Below are 14,357 nucleotides of genomic sequence, written 5' to 3'. Positions count from 1 at the left end.
AGATAAAGGATTAAAAAAAAAAGCCATCGAGTTGATCCCAACTCATGGCAACCCTCTGACTGCAGAGTAGAATAGCTCCATAGGGTTTTCAAGGCTGTGACTTTCTGGAAGCAGATCACCAGTCCTTTCTTTTGAGGTGCCTCTGGGTGGGTTTGAACCACCAACCTTTCGGTTAATAGTTGAGTGCTTAACTCTTTGAACCACCCAGGGACTCCTGAAGGATAATAGGGGAAGAAAATTTTAAATAAACCGAAAACAAATAAGATTATTGGAGCCAAATGACTTGATTGCAATTGTCCATAGTGAGGTATGTGGCCAGGTGAGTGAAGGGTGTAGGTTAAGATCTTTTCCTGAAATGGCCCTCATGCATTTCCAGATGTCTATTCCTTTTATAACAACCTCCCCTTCCTTTAATTAAAAAACAAATATGACCTTTAAGGCTTCATACTCGACGGTTCGAATCCAGTGGCTCCTCAGGAGAAAAACCTGGTGTTCTGCTCGCATAAAGATTATAGCGGAGAAACCCTACGGGGCAGTTCTACTTTGTCACATGGGTTGCTGTGAGTAGAGATCGGCTCGACAGCACGTAATAACAACAGCAAGGCTTCATATAACCTTAGTCCCTTCAGTTCAGATGCCACGAAACCTTTTACTGTGCATCTGCCGATTTATTTGGGCCATAAATCTTTGTTTTAGTTTTGGGGTGGGGGAGTGATGGCTGCCTGGAACTGGAGGTATTCCTGATTCTAGAGGCTACCTTGTCTGTGTCTACGAGTCTTACTTTATTGGAGGTTTCTTAATCTCAGCATCTGCTCATAACCTTTAAAAGTGAGCCTTTTTCGAGGAGTACCGTAGCAAAACGAGGACAATTCACAATGCAGTTGAAAATAATGACTAAAGCTAAGGACAATAACAATTGTCCAGAAAACTCACAACAGCTTTCTATCACTCTCTAATACCTGTGTTCTGAATTTTCTGGGCAATTGTCTTCCATTCTGTACCATTAGCCTTCTGCCTTAAGTGGCGGCAGTGGATACATTTAAAGGAAGAGAGAAAACCCTAATAGGGGACAGCGAGCATGGATTTTTGCACAGGGTTGGAATGATACTCTCTATGATACTCTACACCATCATTCAACATCATCTCTGGCTGCTACAACTCTGGCTAGATCAGCAGTCCCTGCATCTGATATCAGATGGTAACACAAACACTATGGAATGTGTAGACCTTGAACACAGACAGCTGAGGTTGTTCAACAAAATTTAATCAGTACTAATATTAGAGGCTATGTGTTTTGGGGTTAAAAATCACTGAAATCGCTGAAGACCTAATGACTGTACAAGCAGTTCCCGACTTAAGACAGAGCCCCGTTCTGAGGACTCTGGCCTAAGTCAGTTCTGAGGAAAGAGGAATACTTCTTCTTCTTCTTTTTTTTTTTTTTTTAAAACTTTTCATTATTATTGCCTTTTATTATCAGTATCTTTATAAATCTGATCTTTATTTGTCTTTGGGGATTGGAAACATTACACATAAATTTACAGATACATTTTAATACATACATACATACATAAAAAATACACAAATCAAAAATATAGTCTGACGATGAAGAAGAGTTGGATGATGTTGGCATTTTGTCTGTCAGTTTTGGTAGTAAATCCACTTGTGGGAGGTTCTGGATCATCAGGATTATCTCTGGGAATGGGGGTGGTGTTTCTAGTCAGAAAATTAGTGAGAGTTTTCTATATGGTCCGTTTCTTTTTTCCTTCACATATTTCGTGGTAACATCTCACTGCTTCCTGAATATACCTATCGACTTTAGCAAAATGATCAGCATTTGGGTCCATGTTTTCAAGCAACCGAAGCCCCTGATTTAGTTTCGAAAAAAACTTCAGCTAATCCTTTCACTGAAAATGTTTTTCTCTCCTTCCTCTTCCTTGTTCTTTCTTCTTCAGTTCAAAATCCGCTAAGTTGTGTTCTGTCAGTTCCCCTTCTTTGTGATCTATGAGCTCTTCTGCATTGGCGATACCAAGTTCTAAATTCAGGATTCTTGTCATATGGATGATTTTTCCACAGATCTCTTCCATCATATTATCCTGATCATATGCTTGGAATTTGTTCATATAACTCAGCATTTTTTTCCATATCGCCTGCTCGCATTTTCCTGTAACTTCCTCCTAGGAAGATGCAATGTTCCAGATACAATGAAGAATATTATAATTTTTCCAGAAATCACATAATATTACTGTACCTCCAAATGTTGCAGCTACTGCCTGAGCAAACGTAGTCCGTAGGTACTCCTAGGTATATATCCTAGAGAAATGAGAACCATCACATGAAGAGACATTCGCACACCCATGTTCATTGCAGCATAGTTCACAACAGCAAAAAATGGAAGCAACTAAAGTGCCAATCAACAGATAAATGGATAAACAAATTATGGTACATACACACAATGGAATACTATGCAATGATAAAGTACAATGATAACTCTGTAAAACATCTCACAACAGGGATGAATCTGGAGGGCATTATGTTGAATGAAATAAGTCAATCACAAAAGGACAAATATTGTATGAGATCACTATTATAAAAACCCGAGAAAAGGTTTACACACAGAAAAAGACAATCTTTGATGGTTAGGGGGAGTGGGGGAGGGAAAATCACTAATGAGATAGTAGACAAGTGTTAACTTTGGTGAAGGGAAAGACAACAAACATTATCAGGGAAGTCAGCACAACTTGACCATGGCAAAGTTATAGAAGCTTCCTAGACTCATTCAAACACCTTGAGGGACTGAGTTACTGGGGCTGAGGGCTGGGGACCATGGTCTTGGGGATATCAACTGGCGTAATATAGTTCATAGAGAAAATGTTCTACGTCCTACTTTGGTGAGTAGCATCTGGGGTCTTAAAAACATGCGAGTGGCCATCTAAGATACATCTATTGGTCCCATTATGTTTGGAGCAAAGGAGAATGAAGAAAATAAAAGCACAAAGAAAATATTAATCCAAAGGACTAATGTGCCACATGAACCACAGCCTTCACCAGCCTGAGTCCAGAACATCAAGATGGTGCCTGGCTACCACCACCGGCCGCTCTGACAGAGATCAGAATACAGGATCCTGGACAGAGAGGGAGAAAAATGTAGAACAAAATTCAAATTCACAAAAAAAGACCAGACTTACTGGTCTGATAGACACTGGAGGAACTCCTGAGACTATGATCTCCGGACATCCTGCTTACTCAGAACTGAAGCCACTCTTGAAGTCCACCCTTCAGCAAATATTAGGCAGGCCTATAAAACAAACAATAACACACGTGAGGAATGTGCTTCTTAGTTCAATCAAGTATACGAGACCAAATGAGCAACACCTGTCCAAAAGCTAAGATGAGAAGGCATGAGGGGACAGGAAAACTGGATGATGAATGGACACAGAGAACCCAGGGTGGAAAGGGAAAGGGGGAGAGTGCTGACACATTGTAGGGATTGCAACCAACCTCAAAAGAACAATTTGTGCATAAAATTTTTGAATGAAAAACTATTTATGCTGTTTAAAAAACAAAAACAAAAACCAGATGATCGTAAGTGTGGTTCGTTGTAACTTGAATAAGTCGGGGACTACCTGTATATCTATTTTTTTTTCACAATTAACACCTTAGATAAAAAATTTCAGAGAAGCGGTCCACCAATTTAATCCCTTTTTAATATGAATTGATAAGCTTTTGCTATATTATGATCTTCTAAAACAAAAGTAATTTTATAACCTACAAAGTGGTAATCTACTTGAAAATAGGATCTTTGAAATCACCTCCTGTGCTCTACCTTTCTTCTCCTGAATTATGCTTCTAACAAATCTCTAGCCTGCAGCCTTGTACTATTCCAGTTGCTGGTGGCATCCTCCTGTCACAGTCATTTTAATTTCTGTCTAGGAGTTTCCTAAACTTCTTCCCATGCCTAAGCTAGATTCTTTAATAGTGCTTTGGCTATATTTTCATTCAAATTAATTACTGTGGGTCTCTATTTTTTTTTTAAAAAACAATCTCTAAATGACCTATCATCAGGTCATTTGTACATAACTTGCAGCATATCTAGTCAGAGTATTTTAAATGAGTGTTTTCATGTATCACCCCTCTATTATTCCTTTCTCCCCCATTTATTATTGTTACATGCTATTGAGTTGGCCCCAATTCATGGTGGCCCCATGCACAACAGAACAAAACACTACCCAGTACTGTGCAATCCCCATAGTCAGACCATCGCGATCCAAGGTTTGCACTGGCTAATTTTCGGAAGTAGATCACCAGACATTTCTTTCTAGTCTATTTTAGTCTGGAAGCTCTGCTGAAACCTGTTAAGCATCATAGCAACATGCAACTCTTCACTGACAGACAGGTGGTGACTGTGTATAAGGAGCATTGACCAGAAACAAAACCCAGGTCTCCCACATGGAAGGCGAGAATTCTGCCAATGAGTGACCAATGCCTCACTCTCCCCACATTAGTCTCTGATTAAATTGACAGTCATATTCATTTTTGTATCTACAGTGCCCTATACAATGCCTGACAGGTAGAAAAAGTTCAATAAATATTTCTTTAACCAATATTTGTTGAATGAATAGATGGATGGGCAAAGGCTTGACTTTCAAAGGCCATATGTGGAAATTGAATGATTCCAGAGAGACCACCCATCTTTCACATTGCCACCAGCAGACCTATTTTAGATTTCAGAATCTGTGAGTAAGCAGATTTAGAAAGGCAGTATGAAACATATACTGTATATTATGGATCAGTGCTAGCAAGACTGAGACAGCATCCCGCAATTGAATGCATTAATATTTCTGTAGTGAAAAAGATGCAGATTCACAATAAATAAATACAAAATTGGCTCACATAAGTTCAAGTGGGATTTTGTGGCCAAATGAATTTACCATGATTTATGAAAAAAACTGTCAGTGTCTAGAGTGCTTTGGATTTTAGAATTGTGGATAGGAGATGGTGCACCTAAGTGCACATTGGATTATATAAGGAGTTTCTCATTGCTTTTTACAGAGGTTGCAAACTGCCAGCCTGGGGGTGGAATCTTGCGTGCAGACATGATTTTATATGTCCTTCACAGGCTGTCCTTCCTGGCTGAAAATATAAATGATAGCTAAGGTTTAAAAATTAGAAGACTTCACATTTAGAAAATCAGTTTTCCCTTGAAAAATCCAATGGTCTGTTAAGAATGGATCTTGATTCAATTCCTGAGCAATTTATTTAACTTTCTCAGTCTCGGTTTCCTCATCAAAACAGTGAAGTTGATAGTAGCTATTACATAGTTTTCTTTGGAAAATTGAATAAGAAAATGCATACTAACATTTTAAAATTAGAATGACTGTTAAAAAAATTGTTGTTTTATTGCCGTGGTTATTAAAATATAAATTCTTAAGTCTTTTTACCATCTTTTTCTATGTTATGGGATTCATATAAATTATATTTCTATGGAACTTTAGGGAGTTAACTGTGCATGTGTTAAGGGATATATGAAAAGATTACATTTTCTTAAATTATGATAAAATTTAAAAATGAGGAAAAATTTAAAACAAACAAACAAACAAAAAAAACCCATTGCCATTGAGTTGATTCCAACTCATAGTGACCCTATAGGATGAGTAGAACTGCCCCATGGGGTTTCCAAGGAGCGGCTGCTGGATTTGAACTGCAGACCTTTTGGTTAGCAGCCGTAGCTCTTAACCACTGTGCCCCTAGGGCTTCTTAAAATGATTAACATAAATATTTTCAAATTTTTAAATGAGAAATATCTATTTATATATCTTGTCAATATATCTATTTATTTATAATACTTTTTATTTTGAGATAATTATAGATTCACATGGCATTGTAAGAAATAATACAGACAGAACCGGTATACCCTTTACTTGGTTTCCTAAAGGATATTTTTGCTGGGTATAGAATTCTGGGTTGATAGTTATTTTCTTTCAGCACTTGAAAAGTGTTGTGCTACTTCCTCTGACTTCCATGGCATCTGATGAGAAATCCACTGTCATTCTAATTGTTGTGTGTGTTTTTTCTCTGGCTGCTTTCAAGATTTTTTTTCCTTGTCTTTGATTTTCAGAAGTTTAATTATAATGTGTCTTGGTTTAAACTTCTTTGTGTTTTTCCCATTTGGTGTTCACACCTTGATACAGCCTTACAAGGTTGGAAGTCCTGGTTTGCCACTTGACTTTTGCTGGTATGAGTGGAGGTGTAGTCACTGATTTTTATCTGTGGTGTTCAGTTGGAGTGTAGTAATTATTGTGTAAAAGTTTCTGTCTTGCTAAGCTGCCCCTTTCCTGGTCCTTTGGCTAGAGAGAGTAGGCTTTTGTTCTGGCTTTTCTTTTTTTTTCTGCCTGCGTTCTGTTAGCATTTCCAGATTGCTGTCTGCTTCAGCTCTAATCCTGGGAAGTATGAGGCAAAAGGAAAACCCAGGTAACTCACCACCATGTTATTCCTTGAGTCCTGAGGTCCCTAGCCTGTCTGCTTTCTTCTCTCCACCTTTCAGAGTATTCTTTTGTGAAATATATATATGTATGTATGATATATATGTAGTTATTGTTTACAATTTTTATTTGTACTTAGCAGGAGGAATAGGGAAAAGTATGTCTACTCAATATTCCTAGCAATGAAAGTTCTAACTCTGTTTTTTTAATGCCATATTTGTCCTTCAAATGGCTACTTGACCTCTTCAAACTCTTGGCAGTTGTCATTATAAGAAACTTTGTTCATGTGATAAAACATTGGAAAAATTGTAATCATTCCAAAATTCACAGAAGTTGACATTATATTTAAGAAATATAATTGCTTTTATTTATTTTTTCATAGCTAAATGTAACATTGAAACATGTTATGGAAATGGGAATGAGTGTAGAGATTCATCAGACTTTTCCATATCAAATATTTCAAGACAGTGATGAGGTTGTAACTTGTAGACTATACCTCCATTATTAAAACAGTTATCTGGGTTTTAGCTTGTATGTTGCTAAAAGGACACATTGGCTGCAAATGGACAGAAGTAACAGATATATGAGAAGATAGTTTTTGTTCTGCTGCTTGGAACTGCACCTGGCAAAAGCCTCTGCCTGGCCTCCTCACCTTTTCCTCATCACCAACAGACTCCACCATGGGCTACCCACCATGTTCCTTGGACACCTGGAAGCAGATCTCCAGAAGTCCCTCATACACAGTTTCTGTATGAGAAGCCTCTTATACACAGAATGTGGGTAATGATAACACATTTACACGACTGTTAATATAGTTGCCCGAGTGATAGAGAAATTCTGTGGACACATTCATCAAGCCATGTTGGGCAGTGCCAAGTGATGCTCACTAGATCTGCCAACTTAGAGGGCTACAGGGAGAGAACAGTCAGACACCAGTCAGCTAAGGCCAACCTCCAAAGAGCCCAAGAATAGCTTACTTATAGAGGAAGGAAGCACAGCAACCCCTGGTCATTACTATCTCTTAAAGGCTGAGGTGAAAAGTATCTCATGGTGCACCTGTAACCCATTTGGTGCACATTAATTTGGAAGCACTGCATTAAGTGAGAGATTATGGTTTCCCTGCTTTGCTATTCTTCCCAGGTTCTGCCTCAGTACTAAAAGTCTGGTAGTAGTTAGTGCTTGAAAAATAGTTGTTGAGTATATTTACAAAAGAATGTTTGTGATCACCAGCAGATTTTCCATGCCCCGATGAACAATTTTAACCTTTTATTATTTATGAAAATCTAAAGAAAGAAGTTGTTATGATAGGAAGAGACTTAAAAAAAAAAGTAAATAATCATCTTCCTATTTGTCAAGCTTTAGATCATCCAGGGAAGAATGCAAACAATACCACTACTGAATTGCCAGACCAATATATTTTAGCTTTACTAATATAGAGAGCATAGATTCCATCTTAATACCTAAAGTGAGAGGTACTTTGAAATTTCTCTACTGTGCACAGATGTATTCTGCAGTTGGAAACATCAAACACTAGGTTGACAGCTAACATCACAGATGTTTCAAAACAAACAAAAGGTGAATACAGTTGATTATTTATTTCCGAAAGTTCTAAAAACAATGCACCACCACTTCATTTGCTAACTGACAAAATGAAAGGCATTGCACATATGCCATTTCCCATCTCAACTGGGCACGCTTTCTACCATACTTGTTTTCTTTTGTGGCGGCTCTATGTTTCCTTGTAACACATCCCCAGTCTGTTTTCCTAAAACTGGTATTTCTTAAAAAACTCAGCTTCAAAAATGTCAAACATAATGAAAAATGAAAATTACAAAAGAGAAGGTTGCTCACAGCCACTCCCCTGGGGTTCCCTCGTGTTTCTGGGTCACTATGCCGACGTGCCATGTGTTAGACATGACATCCATAGTGTACTTAGCAGGTAACCCCTTGTGATCAGGGTCAGCCTGGTCTCCAAATAAACAAAATCAACTCTTTCCTTGAAGACACCACAGCATCTGCTCAGAAATACTGTGCACCATCCTCCAAAGCAGCTCCAAAAGAAGTTCTCTTTTCAAAGAACAAGAGAAAGAAAACTCCTTTGCAACAGTCATAAAAGGGCACTTTATTTTCATCATTTGTGGCTAGAACAGATGAAGGACATGGATCTGCCAATAAGTGAAGGGGGTTTGGGTGAACTTGAACTTGATGAAGACCATCTGAGGGAGGCAGTGAATGAGTGCCGAGGTTCTGATGAATTGCGGACCTATAGGCTCAAATCAATATAGAAGAGAAACAAATGGCACAGTATCTCAGAAGATTAAAATCAGCGGTGAGCTGTAAAGATTATGAAATTCCTTCTCATCTTTTAAAAATGGAACGTCTGAAGTCAGAGAGAGAAATGACCTTCAAAACGTTTAATCCCGTATATACTTCCTTGCTTGTATTATTAATATTAATATCACTGATGATCTTAGCTACAGTTTACTGAGCACATGCTATTGTGCCAAGTCCTATTAGGAGTGCTTAAAATCTCAGATTATGGAATAGGAGAAGATCCAATGAGAGTATCAACCATACCACTAGGTATGTGACCTTGGCCAGATTACATAATTAACATTTCTCAGACTCAGTTTCGTATTTGAAAACTGTTTGAAGTAATAGTAGCTTTCTCATCAGTTTGTGGTAGAGATTGCAGGTAAAAAGCCTAGCATAGTACCAGGCATATGGTAAATAAATGATCCATAAATCTTAGTTATTATTATTTATATCAACTATAATAATATTCCTATTGTTTGTTACATACTTCACAAACTGAAAAGAAAGGCAATCATATACTTAAAAATCTCAATAAGCCCCCAGACACCATGCTAACTCAGAAATGAAGCCACATCGGAAGTCCACCTTTCAGCCAAAGATTAGACAAGCCTATAAAACAAACAATAACACACGTGAGGAATGTGCTTCTTTGTTCAATCAAGTATAGGGGACCTAATGGGCAACACCTGCCCAAGAGCAAAGACCAGAAGGCAGGAAGGGACAGGAGACCTGGAAGAAGGGACACGCGAAAGCCGGGGTGTAAAGGGGAAAGGGTGAAAGTGCTGACACATTGTGAGGATTGCAACCAATGTCACAAAACATAAATTTTTGAATGAGAAACTAGTTTGCACTTTAGCCTTTCACCTAAAACACAACAAAAAAAATCTCAATAAGCAATATGTAACTTTTGTACAGAAATGTAGGTATAGATAACAGTATTGGGCATTGAATCCAATTGATAGAATGCTCTAAATATTGAATATAGTGAACATTAATCTAGTGTAATATATATTACATATATTTTTATACACTCTCCAAAATTTTTCCTAGCTTTAGTGAGTTTTGTAGTTTTTGCTGAAGACTCCCGTCTTGATATTTGTAACAAACCTCATAGGTTCTTCTAATTCTCAAAATTACACTGTGCAGTGATTTTATAAAGGAAACTCACACAGAGAAGAAACACTAGGCAATCAAATTAAACCCAAACTTGCACTGTTTCCAATAAGTAGCCTAAATGGCCAAATACCCTTCACAGCTTTTTGAGAGGGCTCTTCTGTCTGCCAGCTTTGTTCCAAACTGTTTCATTTGGAAACTTCCATGTCACGTCAGTGGGCTGTTGGCATGCCTGAGTGTGCATCTGACTGGCAAAGGCCAGGGTCCTTCCTCCGGTTTGTCTCGGCTGCCAGCTTGATTTGGAACATCCTAGGGGATAAAGAGCACCTCTTTCTAACTGAATTACATGCTGAAATCCAGAAGATGCATCATTAGGCCCAAACCACCAAACCAACTGCCACTGAGTTGATTCTCACTCATAGCGACCCCATAGGGTTTCCAAGGCTGTAAATCTCTACAGAAGCAGATTGCCACATCTTTCTCCCATGGAGCCGTTGGTGGTTTTGAACTGCCGACCTTTTGGTTAGCAGTTGATCACTTTAACCGCTGCGCCGTCAGGGCTTCTTGCTCCATTAGGCAATGCTGGTTAATGAGTCTATAGGGTTGCTATGAGTTGGGATTGACTCAGTGGCAATGGGTTTGGTTTTTTGGTTTATTTTAGGATGACCTCTGTGATCAGAAGGTGAGGTCAGTCAAGAACTGTGAAGGGTCTGAGGCTTTACTCTTCATGTAAGCTAACCAGTTAACCTGCCATAGTTTCATAGATGCTGGCAGAAGACATGAGACTCCTGGATCAGAGTCAAAGGATTTTATTACACATGGCACAGCAGACAGCATGAGCTTCACATTCATATTGATTTCCCTTGTCCCCAAATCCCATGGATTGATACAGAGGTGGACCCAGATGGATGCTGCACATGTAGAGGGTCTCTGTCACAGCTGGGGAATCCAAGATTATGAAACTCTCGATCTTACAGGGGCTTCTATAAAATCTTCCCAACCTTTATCCCTAAGAAAGGCATTATCTTTATTATCCTGCTCAGGAAACAAATCTACCCTCTGCCCTAAAAGGAAACACCACCTTTATCTTTCCAGGCTATTTGCGATACAAGTACATTTTAAAAGATAGTTCAGAACAAAACCTGCCAATGCCTTTGATCAGAAGACGGGCAGAAACACAAGAGACTCACGGAGAAATGTCTCTCAACAGGATATAATACAGTATGGTTCTGTGACAATAGCTCAGTGGTGCCACTCGAAGGAGGATGGAATGGAAATCCAGGAGGGGTCACTTCCATTGCATGTATTTTCCATAGTGAGTTTCTGTGTAAGCTTTCATTTAAAGAAAAAGTTCTATAGCTAAAACCAAACCAACCAGCAAGTAATAAAAACCCAAAACACAACAAAACAAAATGTATTATAACATTATTGTGGAGAAAGGTAATGAGTTATAGGTTAAAGTGATTGTGTAGTAGACCCACACTAACTGATGTGTGGAGCTGTTGGGTGGTGCAAATAGTTAACATGCTCAGACGCTAACCGAGAGGTTGGAGGTTCTAGTCCACCCAGAGGCACCTCGGAAGAAAGGCCTGACGATCTACTTCTGAAAAATCAGCCAGTTGGAGCACAGTTCTACTCTGACACACATGGGATTGCCATGAGTTGGAATCAACTCGACAGCAACTGTTCTTTTTTTTTTTTTTAACTAATGTGTGACAGTGAACAAGTTGCATAAACACTAAGAGCACCAAATTTATTTGTAAAATGGTGATAATAGTGCCTATCATTCCAAATAGTTGGGAAGCTTATTAAGATAATGTATGGGAATCTGACACATAGCCCTCAAACACAGTGTTTCCTTCTGTAGCCAACATAGTGCCCTGCTCAAATGGCTGAAACCCGTTTTGCCTATTGGATGCATCCATCCACCAATTGCTGTAGGTGCCTCTCTTATTGGCTCACCCCCACAACTTGCCCTGGAGAACAGCTCTTGGGTGATTGGGCAGCCTTTCTTGGAAGTATCTTGCAATTATGTTCCCTCTGCTCTCCCCAGTAGCCAATGGTTGACTTCGCCTTACATCAACCTGGGACATATTCTGCCATGCAATTTATAGTCCTGAGCTCCCAGTGGGATCTGGCTGAAGTTAGGCTTCACCTCAAGTGCATCTTTGCTTAGCTTATTCCCACCCCCATCTCACTTCCTCTCCTCTCTTACATGTCTCTCCTTGAGAATAGCTCCTTCATAAAGCACTTGAACATGAATCCCCATCTCATGTTCTGCTTCAGAGAACCTTCCCTAAGACACTGTGCAAATCAGCATTGGCCCCCATGTTTACACAAATTGAACAGTGTGTAACTTTACCAGAGATATTGATATTCTGATTTCCCCGGGTATACATGTCTAATCTCCCTTTATAATTCCAAATTATTGGAGATGAGAGGTATATTCCTTATTGTATCCTTATTTAAAGCAAGAAAAATTTCCCCAAGGTAAATATATTGAAAGAGGAGAGAATATTTTATCAGAGAAATCAGTTATGTTGTTTTCTTTGTTTTGTTGATACAGATCTGTAATTAGCTTTTTATTTTATATTGTACATACACACACATGCATACGCATAAACATAAGTCAGTTCTGCTATAACACCTGTTTTGAAAATGTGAATTTGTTCCAACTTCGTTGATATATTAGGGAACAATTTGAGCATGACACAAAGTTCGTGTTTACTTATGTGCAACCGTGAGAAACTCTAGGTGAATGCAGAAAACTAAACTGCACCCAGCTGAACTGAGCCATATAGGAATACAGAAAATGCACACACATCTCAAACATCTACCAGCTATACTTTTGTGTGCTATGTTTGTTACTCTACAATGTTGTTTTTCTCTTTTGCATTTCTGAGTTTTCCTAGATTAAAAAACACCCATTCCACATCCCAACCATGTTTAAATGCTCTGGTTCAAAATCCCCAAGTAATGTATGCAGAAGGAAGGCTTTAAATATTGAAAGACATGAGAACACATCCTTAGCAACAAGCATAAAGGAATCCACACTGGGTCATCAGAGACAATACAAGAAAATAAAAGAAAGGTCTATGACTGGGACAACTTCAAAAGCTGCAAAGGCAGTAAGAAAAAGGCCTCAAGAAACAAAAGAAATGGAAAGATTGTTAAGCACATGGGATTGAAGACCAAGCAGTGGACAACCTTTTTCACAAAGAGAAAGCATTATCTATATATGAAGACTTTAAATGAAAATCATCTAATTCTGTAGAAGAGGCTCCTTTTAGAGCTGGCAGTGAGTGGCTGGTTCGTTGGTTCAAACATCCTTACACGTTTCCAAAGCCTTCAGCTGTTGGGTGAAGCCGTGAGCTTGAGTGCAGATGATAAAGTTGGGCAAGGAATTTCCAGCAGTGATACAAAAGTCAACTGAAGAAGAATGTTATTCATTGGATTGAATTTTCAATTTTGATGAAACAGTTATCTATTACAAATGCATGCCTGGAAGGACGTACATCTAAAAGGCAGAAAAACATGCTCCAGGATTTAACGCTGCAAAAGATACCACATTTTGATAACATTTCTTCCAAAGCTTCCAATAACTCACAAGCTGCAATCCTTCTGATGGCCACATCCACAAATTGGTTATGTATTCTTAACCATTTAACATATATACCGTATTTGTATGCAAATAAGGTGCGTGCTATGTTTTTGCGCACTGCGCAATCCCGTGCGTTATTTTCATAAGCAGGCTATACCAATATTTTTTTTTACATGTTGCTGACTTCAATTTCTTTTTCTTTCTTTCTTTCTTTTTTTTTTTTTTCTGTTTAATGGATTTAATGTTAAGTCTTTGTTTCGGTGCCTGTCGACGCAAAGGTTTGGTTCCCAGCCGCAGATCCTCACGAGCCTATCCTTGAGTTTATAAAGCAGCCCATCTCTCGGTAGGATTCCTTCCCTGCTCTGCAAACTGCTTTCTCCACCGCAGGAAGAAATCACTTTTTCCGCTGGGAAACAGCCCCCGCCAGGGCACTGGCCCAAGCCCACGAAGTGCGCGGTTCTGCACACCCAGAGCCAGAGATGCCACTGGGCGGGCTAGGCCGGCAGCTGCCGGGCATTCCGCCAGCATTCCTGCAGGCCGCCTCTGCGCTCCCGCTGTTTGAATCTCCTGCACAGACGCTGCGGGGCAGGCTTGAGATATGCAAGTGCAGAGGGGTTACACTGCCCCTCGCTCCTCCAAGACCGGTGCTAATGGCCGGCCAGGGTGCGGCGGGGCCGGGGCAGTGCGCACAGGCACCTGCACCGTCCTGCCGCCTGGCTTCACGTGGGGTCGGCAGCCCAGGACCGGGCGCGCGTGGACAACGGCCTCCGCAGGCCAGGGGACCAGCCGGTGCTCAGGCTGTGGCAGCCCCGCGCAGCCCTCTGCCCGACCCTCTGCCCGTCTCTGGC

This window comes from Trichechus manatus, unplaced genomic scaffold (genome assembly GCF_000243295.1).
Source record: "Trichechus manatus latirostris isolate Lorelei unplaced genomic scaffold, TriManLat1.0 scaffold00014, whole genome shotgun sequence".
Classification (NCBI taxonomy): domain Eukaryota; kingdom Metazoa; phylum Chordata; class Mammalia; order Sirenia; family Trichechidae; genus Trichechus; species Trichechus manatus.
Note: the sequence above shows the minus strand (reverse complement) of the source record.